The sequence below is a fragment of the Panthera pardus genome, unplaced genomic scaffold, assembly GCF_024362965.1.
Source record: "Panthera pardus isolate Hobbes unplaced genomic scaffold, ASM2436296v1 HiC_scaffold_12, whole genome shotgun sequence".
Lineage (NCBI taxonomy): Eukaryota > Metazoa > Chordata > Mammalia > Carnivora > Felidae > Panthera > Panthera pardus.
The window spans coordinates 65,805,786-65,824,724 of NW_026526677.1; the positions used below are offsets into that span (position 1 = coordinate 65,805,786).

The 18,939-nt window shown below is 39.7% G+C and overlaps 1 protein-coding gene across 3 annotated transcripts in view; it reads right to left on the minus strand.

The window, feature by feature from the left end:
• Nucleotides 1-18,939, minus strand: part of PRCP (prolylcarboxypeptidase) — a 141,145-nt gene that overhangs the window by 16,995 nt on the left and 105,211 nt on the right. For 2 of the 3 annotated variants that reach the window (XR_008421231.1, XR_008421232.1), the window contains exons 10-12: nt 13,187-13,373; nt 11,881-11,996; nt 6,938-7,024 (exon numbers count right to left, since the gene is read on the minus strand). The gene's annotated coding sequence lies outside the window, so the exon portion shown is untranslated. The remainder of the gene's footprint in view (nt 1-6,937; nt 7,025-11,880; nt 11,997-13,186; nt 13,374-18,939) is intronic. The other variant, XR_008421233.1, reaches the window with a different exon arrangement.

The window sequence follows — 18,939 nt, forward strand, 5'->3', positions numbered from 1 at the left end:
ACCAACCTAAAATTCTGTACCCTATAAACTTATCCTTCAAGTGAGGAAGAAATATAAAGACTTCCTCATACAAACATTGAGGGAATTTGTTGCCAGTAGACCTACCCTGCAAAAAATGTTAAAAGAAGTTCTTTAAAGAGAAAGAAAATAGTATAGGTCAGAAACTTGGATCTGCATAAAGGAAGATAAGAGAAAGAATAAATAAAGGTTTATAAATAAATAAAGGAAAAAAATATTTTCCTTTTTGTTTTTAAATTTTTTTTATTATTCTTTTTTTAAATTTTAGTGTTTATTTATTTTTGAGAGAGAGGCAGAGTGTGAGTAGGGAAGGAGCAGAGAGAGAGGGAGACACAGAATCTGAAGCAGGCTCCAGGCTCTGGGCTGTCAGTGCAAAGTCCGACGCAGGGCTCGAACTCATGCAGTGCGAGATCATGACCTGAGCCGAAGTTGGACACTCAACTGACTGAGCCACCAAGGTGCCCCTATTTTTTCTTATTCTTAACTGAACTAACAGACAACAATTTGTTCAAAATAATAATAGCAATAATGTATTTGATTATGTATGCTTATGTATATGTGTGTATATGTATATGTATGTATATATACACATATATATGTATATGTGTATATATATGTATATATACACATATATATACACATATACATATGTATATATACACATATATATATATATATATATATATGCTTATGTATAAATGGAATGAAGGGCAGCAATGACACAAGGGACAGGAAAGGGGAGCTAGGATTAGTTTGTTATTAGAAGGTATTTGCACTATGCACAATGCAGTGTAGTGTTATGTGGAAGCAGACTTGGATTTGTTGTAAATTTATGTTTCATACTCCAGGGAACCACTAAAAAAAAGTAAAAAAAAAGTATAACTGATGAGCTAAGAAAAGAGAGAAAATGGAATCATATAAAACACTCAGTTAAAACCACAAAAAGGCAGAAAAAGAGTGGACCACAATAAAAAGGCTGGGGGGGGGGGCGGGACAAAGACTAAGGGCAACAATTAGTAAACAGCAATAAATATGGTAGATAATCCAACTATATTAATAATCGTCAGAGTGGATTAAAAAACAAGACCCAACTATGTTTTGTCTACATAAAGCCCACTTTAAATATAAAGCACATATAGACTGGGGTGCTTGGGTGGTTCATTTGGTTGAGTGCCTGACTCTTGATTTCAGCTCAAGACATGATCCCAGGGTCATGGGATCCAGCCCTGCATCAGACTCCACGCTGAGTGTGGAGCCTGCTTGGGATTCTCTCCTCTCTCCCTCTGCTCCCACCCTGTTTGTGCTCTCTCTCTCAATCTCAAAATAATAAAATAAAATAAAATAAAATAAAATAAAATAAAATAAAATAAAATATTAAAGCACATATAGATTAAAAGTAAGCAGATGGAGAAAAATATATCATGCTAACACTAACATAAAAAAATGAAATTAGCTATATTAATTTCACACAGAGAAGACTGACAGGAAAGTTATCAGAGATAAATAGGGACAGTATATAATGATAAAGGGGTCAATACTCCAAGAATGCATAAGTCCTTAACACATATGCACCTAACAACAGAGTGTCAAAATACATGAAGCAAAAACTGATAGAACTGCAAGGAGAAATGGATAAATCCCTTATTAAGTTTGGGACTTCAATACCCCATATCCAGCAGGCAGAAAATTAGTAAGAACATAGTTGAACTCAGCACCATCCATCAGTTGAATATAAATGGACATCTATAGACTACTTCATCCAACAACAGCAGAAAGTGCATTCTTCTCAAGTTTACATGGAACATTCACCAAAATAAGCTACATTCTGGGCCAAAAACAAACCTTAACAAATTTACAATAGAAATCATACAGTGTCTTCTCTCAGACCATAATGAAATTAAACTAGAAATCAATAACAGAAAGAGAACTGGAAAATCCCTAAATCCCTGGAGGTTAAGCAATGCATTTCTAAATAATACATAGGCCAAAAAAGAAACCTCAAGAGAAATTAAAGGATATTTTGAACTGAAAATTAAAGCACAATCTTTCAAAATTTGTGGGAGGCAGCAAACCAATGCTACAAGGAAATCTATAGCATTGAATGTACTTATTAGAAAACAAGAAACAGCTTTTTAAAAATGTTTTTAATAAAAAGAAATAAAAAGAAGACAAGGGACATCTAATATCAATCATCTAAGCTTCCACCTTAGGAAACTAGGAAAAGAAGAGGAAATTAAATCCAAATTCAGGGAACCACAGTGCAAGAAGAATATGAACATCAGCAGAAAGAGCTGGAGGAAGTCTACAACTCCATCACTACCAAACTGTACCAGAATGCAGGTGTGCGGGGAGGAATGCTTGAGGGCTCGCCCCATGGTGGAGCTCCTCCATCTGGCATTGCTTCCTCTGGGCCTATCACTGAAGAGGTTGATTAAGCCAACATGAGCATAGATTTAGCATTGCTACACACAGAACATCAAAGGACCCAAATCTGTAGTAAATTCCATGGAAGTTTTAAAGTTGAGCTGCTATAGTAAATAACTGGGCATTCTTGATACTTGAACATGGAATATGTGTATAGAGAAAGGAAATAACATTACACTTTATAAGTACTGTATGGTAAGTGGAAAATGCAATTTAAAATTGGCACCGGATAAAACAAACAAACAAAAAATCTACAATTCAACCACAAATTTTTACTGTATTCAGACGTAGTTGTCTTTTGTTTTAAGGATACAAGACAAAAATATGAAGGTGTGTTTCCCTGGGACCTGAATGGTGTTAATTATGAGAGCAGATGTTTGAGAGTACAAGCACCAATGACCAAATCACAGTGCTATCTACATGATTTAAGATATATATTTTTTTAACATTTTATTTATTTTTGTGAGACAGAGAGAGAGAGAGAGACAGAGCATAAGCAGGGGAGGAGGAGAGAGAGAAGAAGACACAAAATCCAAAGCAGGCTCCAGGCTCTGAGCTGTCAGCACAGAGCCTGATGAGGGGCTCAAACCCACAAACCGTGAGATCATGACCTGAGCTGAAGACAGACGCTTAACTGACTGAGCCACCCATGTGCCCCTACAGGATCTTTAATAAATGCATTTTTGTATGTGTTTGTGATATGTGAGTTCTCTAAAGTGTGGGACCCGGGCAAGGACCCATCTTTTCCAAATACAGTAGATCTTATACTCATTTAACAACTGAGAAAACTGGACTTCAATGTATCGGTCAGCATAAAATGCTATTTGAAATAGAAACATCTATAGACAGTTCAAACAGAAATTTCATACACAAATTATGAGTTTGCAAAATGATAGGAAGGGCTAGGGCATGGAAATAGAAGACTACTTTCTCTTACAACAAGAAGGGGAAAACTAGAAGCAGATACAGTTGGGCCTTGTTTTGGGGAGAGTGGGTATAGATATGTAGATTTGATGCACAGAAGATGAAAAAATCCCCAACCAATGGCTTCTTTTGGTCAATGGAAGGAGGAGGAGACAAGCTGAGGAGACAAGCAGAGTGAGGTAGGAGGTTTGAGGAGAGAGAAAAAGGTATGAAAAGCCATTATGGAAAGTGGGTAAAGGAGCACATTCCAAGAACCTGGTATGATTGCCAGACAGTGTTTCAGGTTCACCTGGGGCTGTTAATCATTAATTTATAGAAAATCTGTCTAATTACATGCTCTATTTTCACAACCTTTGCCAAGCTCCTTCTCTGGTTTCAGTTCCACATTCTAAAATAGTGATGATAAAAAGCTTATCTAGTAATATCATTTTGTGGAACTTAGAACTTGTTTTCCACCCTAAATATGTCACATATACAGTCCCAGCCCAAGCCCATAGCCCATCAGAAAATACCTCATTCTCCCAAAGTTCCCCTTCACTACCTCTTGACATCCCTCTTCTAAACCAGACTCCCTCAGAGCTCCCAGCCCCAAGGTCTAACCAGAGCTACCACAAGCCATGAGACCCAGGCCCACAGCAGAGACAAAGGTAAGTCTCTCCTGCAGGCCCACCCATAAAGGAGGTCATCCCAAAGTTGAAAGAAGAGGAAGTTTAAAGAAAGGGCCTGAGTCAGTGTCACATTAAAGGTTCTACCTCACAGAGGTGTGGATGGAGAGAGCTTGCTTCTTGACAGGAAGAAGGATAAGGAGGATGGGAGGAAAAAGGGAGTACAACAGTACAGGTTAAGTAAAGAAATTATGGTCATTAAAAGGTCTGGAGGCCTTTTTGTCAGGATTCTGAGGTGGGGAATGTTTTCCTAGGCATTTCCATTCCATTTAATGTGACCTCCTACATCAATGTTCTTTAACTAGAGTGTATATACACCTGAGGGTATAAAAAGACTCTTCAAAATACTTGGATAGGGGTCTCATATGTACTCTTTCTTAAAATTGATTGGAGACGTTTATTTCCCATCCTGTCTCTCACAACTGTCTTTATCTTAAAAAGAGGAGGGAGGGGCACCTAGGTGGCTCAGTTGGTTAAGCAACTGACTTCAGGTCAGGTCATGACCTCCCGAATCACTCACGAGTTCAAGCCCTTCATCGGGCTCTGTGCTGACAGCTCAGAGCCTGGGCCTGCTTCAGATTCTGTGTCTACCTCTCTCTCCCCCCATCCCCCACTCACTCTCTCTCTCTCTTTCTCTCTCTCTGTCAAAAGTAAATGAACATTTAAAATAATTGAAAAGAAATTAAAAAGAGGAGAGAAAGTCATAACCATTCCTTTCTCTCCCATTCCTTTTCCCTTTTCCTTTCTTGCTCTACCTTTCTCTTCCTGAACAATCCAGTCCTAAAGCATTCAGGAAAGGCAGAGCAAAGCTAATCTCTGTGCTAGCAGTGAGATGGGTGGGGTGTAGGAGAACTGAAGTGGCCCACTGTAAGGTGTCAGAGCCTGAGCAGCGAAGGGTTATCAACCCATGTGCCAGTCTAATGTTGGGAAGGAGAGAATCCATGGAGGAGAGCTCCTTGTTCAGTGTCAGAGCCAAAGCACAGTGAGGAATGGGGTATGACATCTCAGAGCCCAAACAAGGGAAGGAGGCATCCTTGTGGAGGAAAGGCCTGGCACAGAATATTGGAGAGAGTTAAGGAGGGCATTTATGTGGAACAAGGGGTAGAGACAGATGAGAAATTGGCTTTATACAGGGGGATTGATCAAAAATTAAATATATTAAAGATCAAGAGCCAGGATTCTCCCTTTCAGAGAAGAGAGGTACAAATATTCAAAGAGCAGGGGGTCTAAAATAAGCCCCGGGGTATTTGATTAGAATTGGCAGCTTTGCTGTGAACTTATGATTTTTAATATATGTAGATAAATATAGAAATAAATACAGGCATAAACGTGTGTTCCCTAGTCTTGTCTGGGAGAACCTAGGAGCAGCAACAGTCCAACAGCAATAAACATACTTTGCACTCAGATCTTGATTCCTTGAGTAATTAGCTGGTTCCAGTCCTGAGGAGGGAAAGTATGAGGTGAGTCTGAAATATCTCTTTGTGTTGGAAGGGAAATGCCCAAATAAAGATGGAGATCTGCCAAAAGGACTCAGACGCCAGCCTGAAGGGGTTCCCACTGACCAAATAGAAAACAATTTGAGCATCAGATAAATAATGATCATAACAGATTATAAACTATTGAATAAAACTGAAAAGTATGAGTCCAAACACATATACTTAGATAAATGAATAAATTAAAAGTTTGGTAAGAAACTATTTACATAGTTTTAAAGAATCTCCTAACAAAATATGTGTTATATATAAAGTAGAAAAGAGTAACTTCATATAGTAAAGAAGCCTGGAAGTTACCACATTAGTCAAGTGATCAAAGTAAATATTATTAGTAATGGGTCAAAATAAATCACACACCACTGAGATAGAATACATCGAGAAGAATACAGAATTATTTCTGAGATACTCCTGCCTAAAATACATAATCTGAATCTAACATGAGAAAATATCAACCAAACCCAAGATAATGTGTGTTAGAACTGCCTCTGCCATGGAGTGGGACCATAAAAGCCCATTGTAGGGGACACAGTGAGGGGAAAGAGAAAATTGACCTCCTGTGGACAATTGTTCTTCCTTTTCCTGATTCAGTACTAGGTTCCAGATAAAATATATTAGATTCTTCTGAGAAGTTTCTCTGAGTAGCAGTGATGTTGTTACATGGAACAGAGCACTTTTGTCCTGGGTCTGAGGCTTGGACACAGCTGGTATTTCCCCTCCATGCGAGTCTATTCACTAGACCTTTGGCTGAAGGAACCAGCCTACTGACTTAACATTCCAATTGGATTTCCCTGGACTTAGTGACCTCCAGATGGAAGCAAGGATCTAGGCCAAGCTGGGAAGAGGAAGATAAAGATGTCAGGTTCTAAGCTCATTTTCCTACACACATATTCCTGCCCTCCTCCTAAAGAGTTATTGCTATGGACTTGACGCCAATGTATGGATTAGGAAACTGGGGCTCTGACGAAGTCTTGGCAACAAAGGATAGGGATCTGGGGGCACCTGGATGGCTCAGTCAGTGGAGCGTCTGACTCGATTTTAGTCCAGGTCACGATTCCAGGGTGGTGGGATTGAGCCCCACATCAGGCTTTGCACTGAGCATGGAGCCTGCTTAAAATTCTCTCTCTCTCTCTCTCTCTCTCTCTCTCTCTCTCTCTTTTATTCTCTGCCTCTCTCCCCTGCTCATGCTCTCTCACTCTCTAAAACAAACAAACAAACAAACAAAGGCTAGGGATCTAGACTCCAGGCTACATAGGAACCTAACACAGTCCAGCACAAATAGTCTCTACCCATTTCTAATAGTCTCTACCATAAGTCTCTTTATGATTTATTATTTAGCCCCACATACTCCTTCATGGCTTCCTTAGGCTGGTCCCTTCCACCTTTGTGGGAATACAGGGAGTAGGATCTGTTCACCTGCATGTTGGTAGTACTTTGGGCAAAAAGAAGCAGAGCAGATCTGCTTTACCACCAGGTTCATAGGGCTCTTGGATTTGGATGCTTCTGAAAAGAGAAAGAGAACAGAGATGGAATCTGGGAAGACTCAAGGTAAGTTTGGGCAGATAGAGGAGGCTTGACTACATATACATGGTTGGCTGTTTCTACCCTCCCAAAGCCCTGAGACAAGGTCTGAGAGGGGATAGCTACTGGATTCTGGGGGGTCTCTTTTCTGACCTGAACATAGAACTAGGAAGGAGTTGGAGACGTTGGAGGTGGGAAGGGTAGGCCTGGACATGGGTGAGATAAGCAAGGCATTCAGGGCACTCACTCTGAGGTCATGAAAGTAATGGTGCGAGTGAGTGCCTCTTTAAATTTGTGCTCTAGGTGACTCACTTAGCTCACTGCAGACAAAGGAGGAAGGCACATGAGAAAGTGTGACTACAGAATCAGAGGAACAGAGGTTTATCTCCCTTAGGCCAGAATCTGCCTTTGTCTGTGGGAGGGTAGGTTTCTATAGCAACTCTAATTGTGTTCTACCTTTGGATGGAAGATAGTTTACCCTTGCTGCTTATAATATAATGGAAGAGGAAAGGATAAATTGAAAAAATAAACTTTTAAACACAAAGGAACCAGTACTTGATGATTTGGAAAATTTCCTGGCTATCAAGATAGCATGCTCTAGAAACAAGACTAGGGATATGGCCAGAAAACCATTTCCTAGAGATGGTTAAAGATGCTTATGGATACATGAATATGCATGTTAAACAACCATCTCAGCAGAAGCAAGGAGGAGAGATGTGGTTATCCAGAAAGACTGTGGAGGACCCTCTGATGGGATGGTTTGGACTCCCCATGTATTTCACAGATACTTGTTTTGTTTTTGAGAATGTCATACCAGCAGAAACACTGGACTGAAAGGGACAGAGATGTGACAGAATGAAGAAAGAATTATTCCTGTGGCAGAACCAAAAATGCAGAGTCCAGAAAGGGTAGGGCTGCCACCCCAGCATGCCCAGAGGACAGAGCACTGAGCCACAAAAGATTATTCTTAGGCATGGAATCCAGTGGAATTTCCTCTACTAAGTTTTGGTTTGCTTGGGATCTGTGACCCTTTTTGTCCTTCCAATTTCTCCTTGTTGGAATGCAATGTCTATTCCATCCTCTTCTATTTTTGAAGCAGGTAACTTGTTTTTTAGATTTTGTAAGTCCACAGGTGGAGAGGAATTTTCTCCCTAGATGGATCATGGTTGGAGTCTCACCCATACCTGATAGAAATGATTTAGAAGATGGAATTCAAGACTCTGAGTTAATTATAGTTAGACAAGATTTTAGATTTAGAGTTGATGCTGGAATAAGTTAAAAGTTTGGGTAACATTTAGACTGGGTGAATGTATTTTATATATGGGAAGGACATGTATTTGAGGGGGCAGTCAGAGGGCAGAATGATATGGATAGAATTCCATCCTCCAAAAAGATAGACTGAAGTCCTAATCCCCAGTACCTGCAAATGTGAATTTATTGGGAAATAGGGTCTTTACAGATGTCAATTAAGGCGAGGTCATACTGAATTAGGGAGAGTCCTAATCTAACAGGACTGGTGTCCTTATAAGGAGAGGAAAAGAGACCAGAGAAGAAAATGGCATTGGAGACCTGGAGAGAAAGAAGGAGAAAATAGCCATGTGAAGATAGAAGCAGACATTAAAGTTACACTACTCCAAGCCAAGAAATGTTTGAGGGGAACAGAAGCTAGGAGAATCTGTGGTATATCCAGGCAATGGAATATTATTCAGCACTAAAAGAAATTAGCTATCATGTCATGAAAAGACATGGAGGAATTTTAAATGCATGTTACTAAATAAAAGAAGTCAATCTGAAAGGCTACAGACTGCATGATTCCAGATATACAACATTCTCAAAAAGGCAAAATGATAGATGGTAAAAAGATCAGTGGTTGCCAGGGGTAGAGGAAAGGGAAGGATGAATAGGTGGGGCACAGATCATTTTTAAAGGGGTGAAACTACTCCAAATTGTACCATAATGGTGGAGACATATCATTATGCATTAGTTAAAAACCACTGAATGAACATCACCAAGAATGAACACTAATATCAACTATGGACTTTGGCTGATAATGAGGTATAAATGTAGATTCATCAGTTATAACAAATGTACTGCTCTGGTGTAGGATGTTAATAGTAAGAAGGCTAGGGAGAGAGGGAGTATATGGGAATGTCCTGTATTTTTTTAATGCTTATTTATTTATTTTGACATTTATTTATTTTGAGCCTGTGAGTGGGGAAGTGCAGAGAGTGAGAATCCTAAGAAAGCTCTAACTGTCAGTACAGAACCCAACACGGGGCTCGATCCCACAAACCGTGAGATCATGACCTGAGCCAAAATCAAGAGTCAGACGCTTACCTGACTGAGCCATTCAGGTGCCCCTGTATTTTTTTTAATAAGCAAAGGATTTAAATAAACATTTCTCCAAAGAACATATGCAAATGGCCAATAATCATATAAAAAAAATCTAAACATCATTAACCATTAAGGAAATACAAATCAAAACTATAATGAAATACTACTTCACACTCACAGAATGGCTATAATCCAAAAGACAGAAAATAAGTATTTTTGGTGATGATGTGGAAGTCCTGATATATAGCTGGTGGGAATGTTAAAAAGTGCAGCTACTTTGGAAAAGTGTGTCAATTCCTCAAATTATTAACCTTAGAGTTACCATACATTCCAAAAAATCCAGCAGCTTTTTGGGTCACTTGGCAAACAGGCTGGAGTAGCACACCCAAATGAGAAATAGGCAGCCTCCAAAATCAAAAAAAGATCTACGAGGCATTGTGGCTCTATTTTTGTTATAGGAGTGGCCAGATGAAGCACTTAATCCTTCTTAGTAGGAATAGGCCAACATGCCCCACATCACTGGACTCCTAGAAATTTCACTGAGGTAGAAGGCCTCTGAATTTTTGTTGGATTAATTTCCCACTCTCTGACACACAAATATCTGACCAGTAAGTCTAGAGTCATCACTACTTGGCTCACTATCAGCATAATGTCATCTCAATATAATGGACTCAGTGTGATATACTGCGGAAGGGAAAGATGATCAGAGTCCTTGCAAACTAAATTATGATATAGAGCTGGAGAGTTGATATACCCCTGAGGTAGGATAGTGAAGGTGTTGAAAGAAAACTGCTTCTTATTGTCTTAATTTGGAGATTAAGTATGGTTAAGAGATACCTATGGGTGCCAAGATGACAAGGGGTGGCTGTTGATGGTTATAATATTATGTGTCAATTGGACTAGGTTATAGTACCCAGTTGCATGGTGAAAGTCCAGATGTTGCTGTGAAGGCATTTTTAAGATATGTTTAAAATTTAAATCAGTAGACTTTGATTAAAGCAGCTTACCCTCTTTAATGTAGGTGGGCCTCATCCAATCAACTGAAATTCCTAAGAGAAAACACTAAAGTCCCTTTCAAGGAACCCTGCCTACAGATTGCCTTCGAACTCAAGACTGCAACATTAGCTCCTGCAGAAATCTTCAGCTTGCAGCTCATCCCATCAAACTTCATCCCTCACAACTATGTGAGCCAATTTATTAAAATACACACACACACACACACACACACACACACACACACACAGAGAGAGAGAGAGAGAGAGAGAGAGAGAGAGAGAGAAACCTTCTATTCATTCTGTTTATCTGGAGAAACCTTACTAATACAAGGCTAAGGCATGTGGGGTTTCTTTTTAAAGTAATGAAAAGATTCAAATTGATATGATTATATTTACTCTGTGAATATACTAAAAACCATTTAATTACACACTTTTAATGGATGAATTCTATGGTATGTGAATTATATCTCAATAAATCTGTTAAAAATATCTATAACCACAAAATGTTTTAAGCATATTAGCTAAAAATGTAAAGGCAACATCCAAGGAGAAGTGGCTGTAAGAGTTGATGAACTTTTGATAAACTCTTGATGTTACTTGATGAACAGAACTTAGAGGTGGAAATTTCTCAACCATTATCTCTTCAAATATTTCTTCTTGCCTAATTTCTTTCTCTCTCTCTTTTCCTTCTTGGACTCTAGTTACAAATATGTCAGACTTGTTTTTTATTGCCCCATATCTCCAGATGCTCTGTTTTGTTTTGTCCCCTCTGTTTAATTTGTGTTTCACTGTTGATTTCTATTGATTTATGGTCAGGTTTAAGGATTTTATACTCCAGTGATTCCAGTGTACTATGAGTTAAATGTTTTATAAATCATTAAAGGGATTGAAGGAATGGCAGTCAAGGAGCCAGCACTACACGTTCAAGTCACATCACCACCAGGTTTCAAGGTCAGGAAATTATTTCTGCTACTGCAAGTTCAGAAAACTAGGAAACCACTGTAGTTGACACAACTGCCCAATATTCACAAAGCTGCTGGCTTAAGTTCACAATAGAATGTGGAATCTGGCCACTGCAAAAACTCTTGACAGCTGATGTCCATACATCAGCTGCCATCACCCCAATAAAAATGACTTCTACCTTCCTTCCATCTTCCAAATCTAACACAAATGTACCTCATTGGAGGAACCTAAATTGCACTTGGAATTCTAGTAACAAGTGAGTCTTGGAAATGAAGTTTTTACCTTTCCAAAATCTGTAATACAGGGAGAGGTTGAGAACACAGAAGAGGTAGAAACAACTACTAAGTGACAATAGATAATATATAGTACATTCCACCCCTTTGCTGACATAATAAATACATAAGTTTCTATCATACGTAAACTTCCAATCAACAAAGTAGAAAATATAATAATATAGTAATATAATATAATATAATATAATATAATATAATATAATATAATACAATATAATATAATTACCCCTCATTTAAATGAAAATGCACTTACCCTCTGCCCAAAAGAGGGGCTTAACACCTAAAGCCCTATTACTCTCAGTTTTTGTCTATTGGTGATGTTCTTTTCTCTTCCAGCTCAGCCACAATCCCATCTTGATATCCTATAATCTAATGAACCAAATTATAAAGTTAAGCACCAACAACATACCTTATATAAAATAGGTATGGTAAGGGAAAGGAAGAGTGGAATAAAGGAAATCGGTTAATAAATACAAATATATACATGACAAAGCAAGAAAATATGCATAACTACCACAATTCTCATTTCTCTAAGGTTCACAACCTTGTCCAGATCTTCATTTTTAAAGGGTCTGAAGCTTTAGCAGTCCTACCTTTATTTGGTCACTGTAGTGCACCTGGAGAATCCCCTGGTTTCTAAACACAGATCTCTTTGCCCCATTGTGCAAACCCTGTTTTCTCTTGGAAATTAGAATCAATCACCTCAGCCACTGCAGTCACATCTTTCTTTGTATGTTAGATCAGTGACACGAGGAGCCCAACATTCCCAGGTGACAGTTTCAACTGCTAATTTGATGGAACTATTGCATGTCTCCTCATGAAAACATTCTTTCTTTGTGCATTAAGCCCTCTAAAATCAGCAGTGACCAAATATTTAAAGATGGAAAGAAAAAAATTTGCAATTGTGGGGGCAGTAAAAGGAGAAATTCCCACTTTAACTCCTAAATTTCTAGCTCTGTGCATTCTAGCTATGAGATAAACAGCATTGTATATTGGTTGTTAGATTAGCACATGTTTCACACTGTAGAATAGCATCCAACCTCCAAAAGTGTGGTTTCCCAGCTGGTGGAGCAGGACCATTCTACTGTCCTATAAAGCCAGCTGCTTATGGATAGTAGGAAACATGATTGCACAAGGAAAACAGTGAATACCATGAGCTAGAACCCATAGTTTCTTCCTTCTGCTGTCAATAATTATTTCCTTGAATAAAAGCAATGAAATGTGAGAGCTGTGAGGGTGAATAAGGCATTCTAAAAGTCTATAGATGATGGAGCTGGCAAAGCATCTGAGGAGGAAAGTTAATACATACCCAGAATGACTATTCTAGTGAGAAAATTTGTTCTGTCAGTAATTGAAAGGACATTGAAATCAATTTGTTACCAGGTGGCTGGTTGGTACTCTCAGGGTATAGCATTCATCTTTGATGTTGGCAAGTTGGGCTTCCAACTGTGATGATAGTTCAGTCATGGAGAGGGAGAGTCCCATGTTGTGAAACCCATGCACAACTTTGAGCAAGCATCAGAATGGCTGAATAAAAAGACAGATTGACTTCTACAAACCTTGGCTTTTCTGCTCCTCAAGAACACTTCTGGGGGCACCTGGGTGGCTCCATCAGTTAAGCGTCTCTTGATACTGGCTCAGATTTTGATTTCACGGTTGTGAGACTGAGCCCCACATTGGGATCCATTCAGAGATTCTCTCTTTTTCTCTCCCTCTGCCCCTCTCCTCCTTTCATGCTCTCTCTCTCTAAAATAAAAATAAAATTTTTTAAAGTACATTTCTTTGTGTATATAAACCACAGTTTCTTCATCCATTCATCAGGTGATGGACATGGGGGATTTTTTTAAAAGTCTATTATGGTTATGGGGGGGAGGGAGGGGAAAGTGGGTGATGGGTATTGAGGAGGGCACCTTTTGGGATGAGCACTGGGTGTTGTATGGAAACCAATTTGACAATAAATTTCATATTAAAAAAATGAAAATAAATAAAAACATACAAAAGTTCCTATCAAAAAAAAAGTATATTTCTTGCTAGAAATACGTGGAACCGTATATAGACCAGGCTAGAATTTTCTTCCTTTGTCAAAGGATTACAGAGACTTCCCCATGAGGCCATGGGCTTAGGGAAAGTTTGCAAAACAACAGTAGATGGATGAAAGTCTGAATTATACACCTTATGTGTGCCATCAAGTCCTGCTCTCCATCTAAGTCACTTTTAATTGGTGGAATGTTTTTTCCAGTTTGCTTAGGGCAGTCTCAGTTTTAGCACTGAAAATCCCAAATCCTAGGAACTTTCTCAGTGCAGGTAAACTGGGAAAGCTAGTCACCTTGGTTACTGCACACACCCAACATCATGGCTTGGATTAAATGACATCCAGTTTATAATATGCATCTCCAGCAGCATGTTCTATTAGAGTCCCATGATCAGGTATTAAGTTTCTACCCACCCACCGAGGCCTAATAGCATTTCAGAAGTTTTCCCAAAAGGAAAGAGTAATTTTCTAGAGAAAATATAGCTTTGCTCCAAAATCCTAAGGGCCTACATTGTAAGTTCCTTCAGGAGCTTGCCAGAGCCTCTGTAGTATCCAAATATATATGTATATTATGTACAAAGAAAGTACAGGAAGCTCTGATATATCTCTTCCCCCTTCCCCTACACAATTTCTCCAATTTTTAATATGTTGCATTTGTGTGGTACATTTGTCACAACTGATGAACCAATATTTATACAAAAGTTCAAAGTTTACATTATACAGTTCTGTGAGATTCACTGCAGATCTGGACAGATGCATAATCCTACAGTCTGCCATCAGAATATCACACAGAATAGTTTCACTCTCCTAAAATGTCCTGTCCTCCATCCATTCATCTTTATTCCCTTCCCCTGGACCACTAGCAACCACTGATCTTTTTTACTGTTTTCATGTTTTACCTTTTCCAGAATGTCATATAGTTTGAATTATGCAGTATGCAGCTTTTTTCAGACTGGCTTCTTTCACTTAGCAATATACATTTAAGTTTCCTCCATGGTTTTTTTTTTTTTGCGTGTGTTTTTTTTGTTGTTGTTGTTTTTTTTTTTTTTTTTTTTTTTTTTTTACAGCTTGATAGCTCATTTCTCTTCTTGCTGAATAATACTCAATAGTATGAATGTACCACACTTTGTTTATCCATTCACCTATTAAAGGACAACTTAGTTGTTTCCAAGTCCTGGCAGTTATGAAGAAAGCTTTTATAAACATTCCTATGCAGGTTTTTGTGTAAACATACATTTTTTTTTTTTTAATTTTTTTTTTTTTAACATTTATTTATTTTTGAGACAGAGAGAGACAGAGCATGAATGGGGGAGGGTCAGAGAGAGAGGGGGACACAGAATCCGAAACAGGCTCCAGGCTCTGAGCCATCAGCCCAGAGCCCGACGCGGGGCTTGAACCCACGGACCGCGAGATCATGACCTGAGCCGAAGTCGGACGCTCAACCGACTGAGCCACCCAGGCGCCCCTGTAAACATACATTTTTAACTCATTTGGGCAACTACCTAGTTGTGCAATCTTGACTCATATGCCAAGCCTATGTTTAGCTTTCTAAGCTGACACACTCTTCCAAAATGGCTGTACTATTTTGCATTCCCACCAGCAATGAATGAGAGTTCCTATTTCTCACATCTACTACACCTGCATTGCTTTACAACAAATTGATGATAACCATGTGAATCTCTTCCTCTCAAACTTCACTGTTGCAAACTGAGGTTTCTTTTAGGTCTAGCTCTTTGAAAGGCCCTAGGCTGAGGAAAGACCTATAAAAAGGTAAATGTTTATGAACATCAGAACCAATTTCACTATAGAATGTAAGCTTCCTAAAAGTTTCTCCTACACAGGCTGCAACCTGATTAACCCCAGATGAAGATCTTCTATATCATGAGGGGAAATTTTTGAAGGTCAGTTTGGGAAGTGGATGGCTTAGCTGAACATTTGTGCCTTTAAACCTCTTTAAAGCAAGCTCACTTACACATCGACTTGGGACTTTTTTCCAAAGCTGCTATATGTGATGATTCTCCCAAGATATATCCCAGTAAGAAATTAAGCCTTGTTAATGGGAAAGGAATATCGCCCACTTCTATTTTCATGCAAATGGTCCCAGCAGGATAAAAAGGGGGACAGTGAAAGTGATGACACTGATCTAATTATCTGCAGGCCAATATCACCAAGTTCTTGAAAGGAACCCACAGAATGGCCTGACACAGACACACAAAACACAGCCAGGAAACAATTGGGACCTTAGCAACAAGGCAAAAACTGGCTTCTCTGTGCATAAAGAGCTGTTTTATGAGCATTTCTTGTTACTTTCCATTAAGTCCCACTACCTCTTCCAAACAAGGGTGCAGTCTATTTTTAATTGATGCCCCCTTGCCTAGAATCACTGACATGTACCTTTCCAACCTCTGCTTTCCAGGACTATTGTCCACTCACACAGCTTCAAGCCCTGGTTTCATGGGAAATGTAACACAGAAGAATAGGACTTCAGTGGATACAAACCCTCAGCATCTAAACACAACCTCTCACATCATCCTATTAACCACAAAATGAAATTAGGTTAAAAATGTCACATTTTAAAATAAGGAAAATGAGGGGCGCCTGGGTGGGTCAGTCGGTTAAGCGGCCAACTTTGGCTCAGGTCATGATCTCACGGTCCGTAAGTTCGAGCCCCGCGTCGGGCTCTGTGCTGACAGCTCAGACCCTGGAGCCTGTTTCAGATTCTGTGTCTCCCTCTCTCTGACCCTCCCCCATTCATGCTTTATCTCTCTCTGTCTCAAAAATAAACGTTAAATGTTTCCGATTCTGTGTCTCCCTCTCTCTCTGTCCCTCCCCCGTTCATGCTCTGTCTCTCTCTGTCCCAAAAATAAATAAACGTTGAAAAAAAAAAAAAAAAAATTTATGGGGCGCCTGGGTGGCGCAGTCGGTTAAGCGTCCGACTTCAGCCAGGTCACGATCTCACGGTCCATGAGTTCGAGCCCCGCGTCAGGCTCTGGACTGATGGCTCAGAGCCTGGAGCCTGTTTCCGATTCTGTGTCTCCCTCTCTCTCTGTCCCTCCCCCGTTCATGCTCTGTCTCTCTCTGTCCCAAAAATAAATAAACGTTGAAAAAAAAAAAATAAATAAACGTTAAAAAAATAAAATAAGGAAAATGAAATCCGAGGAGATGAGGCCACTTGACAAAACATTCAAAGCTAGCTAGCAAGTAGAAAGAGAGGAGTCCCAAGTCTAAGACTCTTTATACTGCACCACATTGCAGTTGTGTTAAGATGTCAACAAAATGAAGAAATGAGAGGTATGCTCCAAACAGCAACATTCAGTGCAATTCAGCAAACAGTTTCCTGGTTTGTGCTTTAGTTGCCTGCATCCAGCCTGCTTTACCTGGGTTCCAGAGCCCTCCCAACCTTTCCTGAGGAGCCTCTTCTCTGCATGGGGTGGGCTCTGGGGCACCTGGGTGGCTCAGTGAGTTCAAGCCCCTCATCGGGCTCACTGCTGTCAAGCCTGTCAGCACAGAGCCCACTTCAGATCCTCTGTCCCCCTCGCTCTTCCCCTCCCTCGCTTGCTCTGTCCCTAAAATAAAATAAAATAAAATAGGATGGGCTTCATCTCATCTCTCTCACCCACCTCTCTCTCAGTTAATCTGCTGTTAACTATGGTCCTATATCAAATCCTGGCTGCCTTATCCCCACCTTGTAGTTACCTAAGTACCATCACTGCCTGGGGCCAAGTCATGCCCTGTCCTGTTCCCAGATAAGTCTTTGCCTCCTAATACCAGCTCAGATAAAATCAAGTTCATTACAACCCCTTAGGGTCCTGGCCATCCCCCTTAGGGATCGGATTTACAGTTTACTTCCCCTGGCCCTACCTAAATCCAGCCCATCCACTTCTCTAGGGCCTCAGAGTAAGGTTCCACACACTCTAGCAGAGGCAGTGTTTAGTAGGCAATTATCAAAGACTTTGGAGTCAGGCATTCAGGCCTGGGTTTGAATCCCACTAAATGAGCTGGGCAAGGTGTTTCAGAAGTTCTATAAACTTCTACTTTCTTACTTGTCTATGGAGAATGATACAATGTACCTTGTGAGGAAGCAGCACACAGTGATTGTTCAGTAAAGGCTAGATGTGTCCAAGATCATTATCTTCATTTATATTTAGTCAAAATTCTTTTACTGTTATTGAAGAATAACTTTACATTCAAATTAAATGGTAATAAATTGCCTTACTACTTAAAAATAGCTAACATTATTTAAGGAGTGGATAAATGATTAAATGAATGATTAAATAATTGAATGAATCAATCAGACTATTGGATATACCTGGTACAAATGAATCAGTTCACTTAAACAAATGAATATTAAATACCATCATGTTCCAGCTACTATGCTGAGTTCTAGGTAAATAGCAGTGAATAAGACAGATGGGATCTTTGCTCTCAAAGAACTTATGGTCCAACAATTACTCTCTCCTTCCTTTGGTTTTTGATACAAAATCTACAATAGCATTGCACAAAATGTATTGGAATTATTTGCTTTGGAAGCTGAGTCCCTTGTTGGCCTGTGAAAACCATGAAGGTAAAAGCTGAGTCTTCATTACTGCCTCAGGGCCTGGTAATGAGTCACGACCTTAGGTACTAGCCTAACTTCCCATCCTTAACAGAGATTTTGCTCTGGATTTATGGATCCAGAGAGTGAATTTTAACTATATATATCTTAAAGGAAAGTGCCAATGTTGTAAAATGAGTCCAAGATAGTATGTAAACTGAAGAGAGCAAGGGGTCAATGAGAGCCAGACTGCGCACAAAGGAGTAAGCCCATGGCAATGCCCAAATTAATTCTGGAGACCAGCATTGCCTGCTGCTCCCTGATGCTCCTGCTATGCATTTGGGTAAGCAGCCCAGCTTAAAGAAACAGAACTACATGGACACTGTTAACCTGTGGAGCTTTAAACCTACCCCAGTCCCAAACAAAATTTGGACCAAGACTGAGGAAATTTGAGAGTGGTCACCCTTTCCCTTGTCAGGAAAACCAGCTGTGCCTGTAGAGGCTCAGGCCTGATGAGAAAAATGAATTCAGTCAGCAACTGGACACTTGTACGAACAAGATGGGCCAAGGTTTCTTCACCTGCTTTCTGGTGCCACAGATATGGGGGAGGACAGAAAATATGGACGAACAATAATTTGCCTCACTTATACAACGGATGAAGAACGGGAAGCCTCAATGCAACTGCCTCACTCCCGTCAGAGCTTGTAGCTGGACATCATGAACATCGGACAGCATGTGGTTTTCAA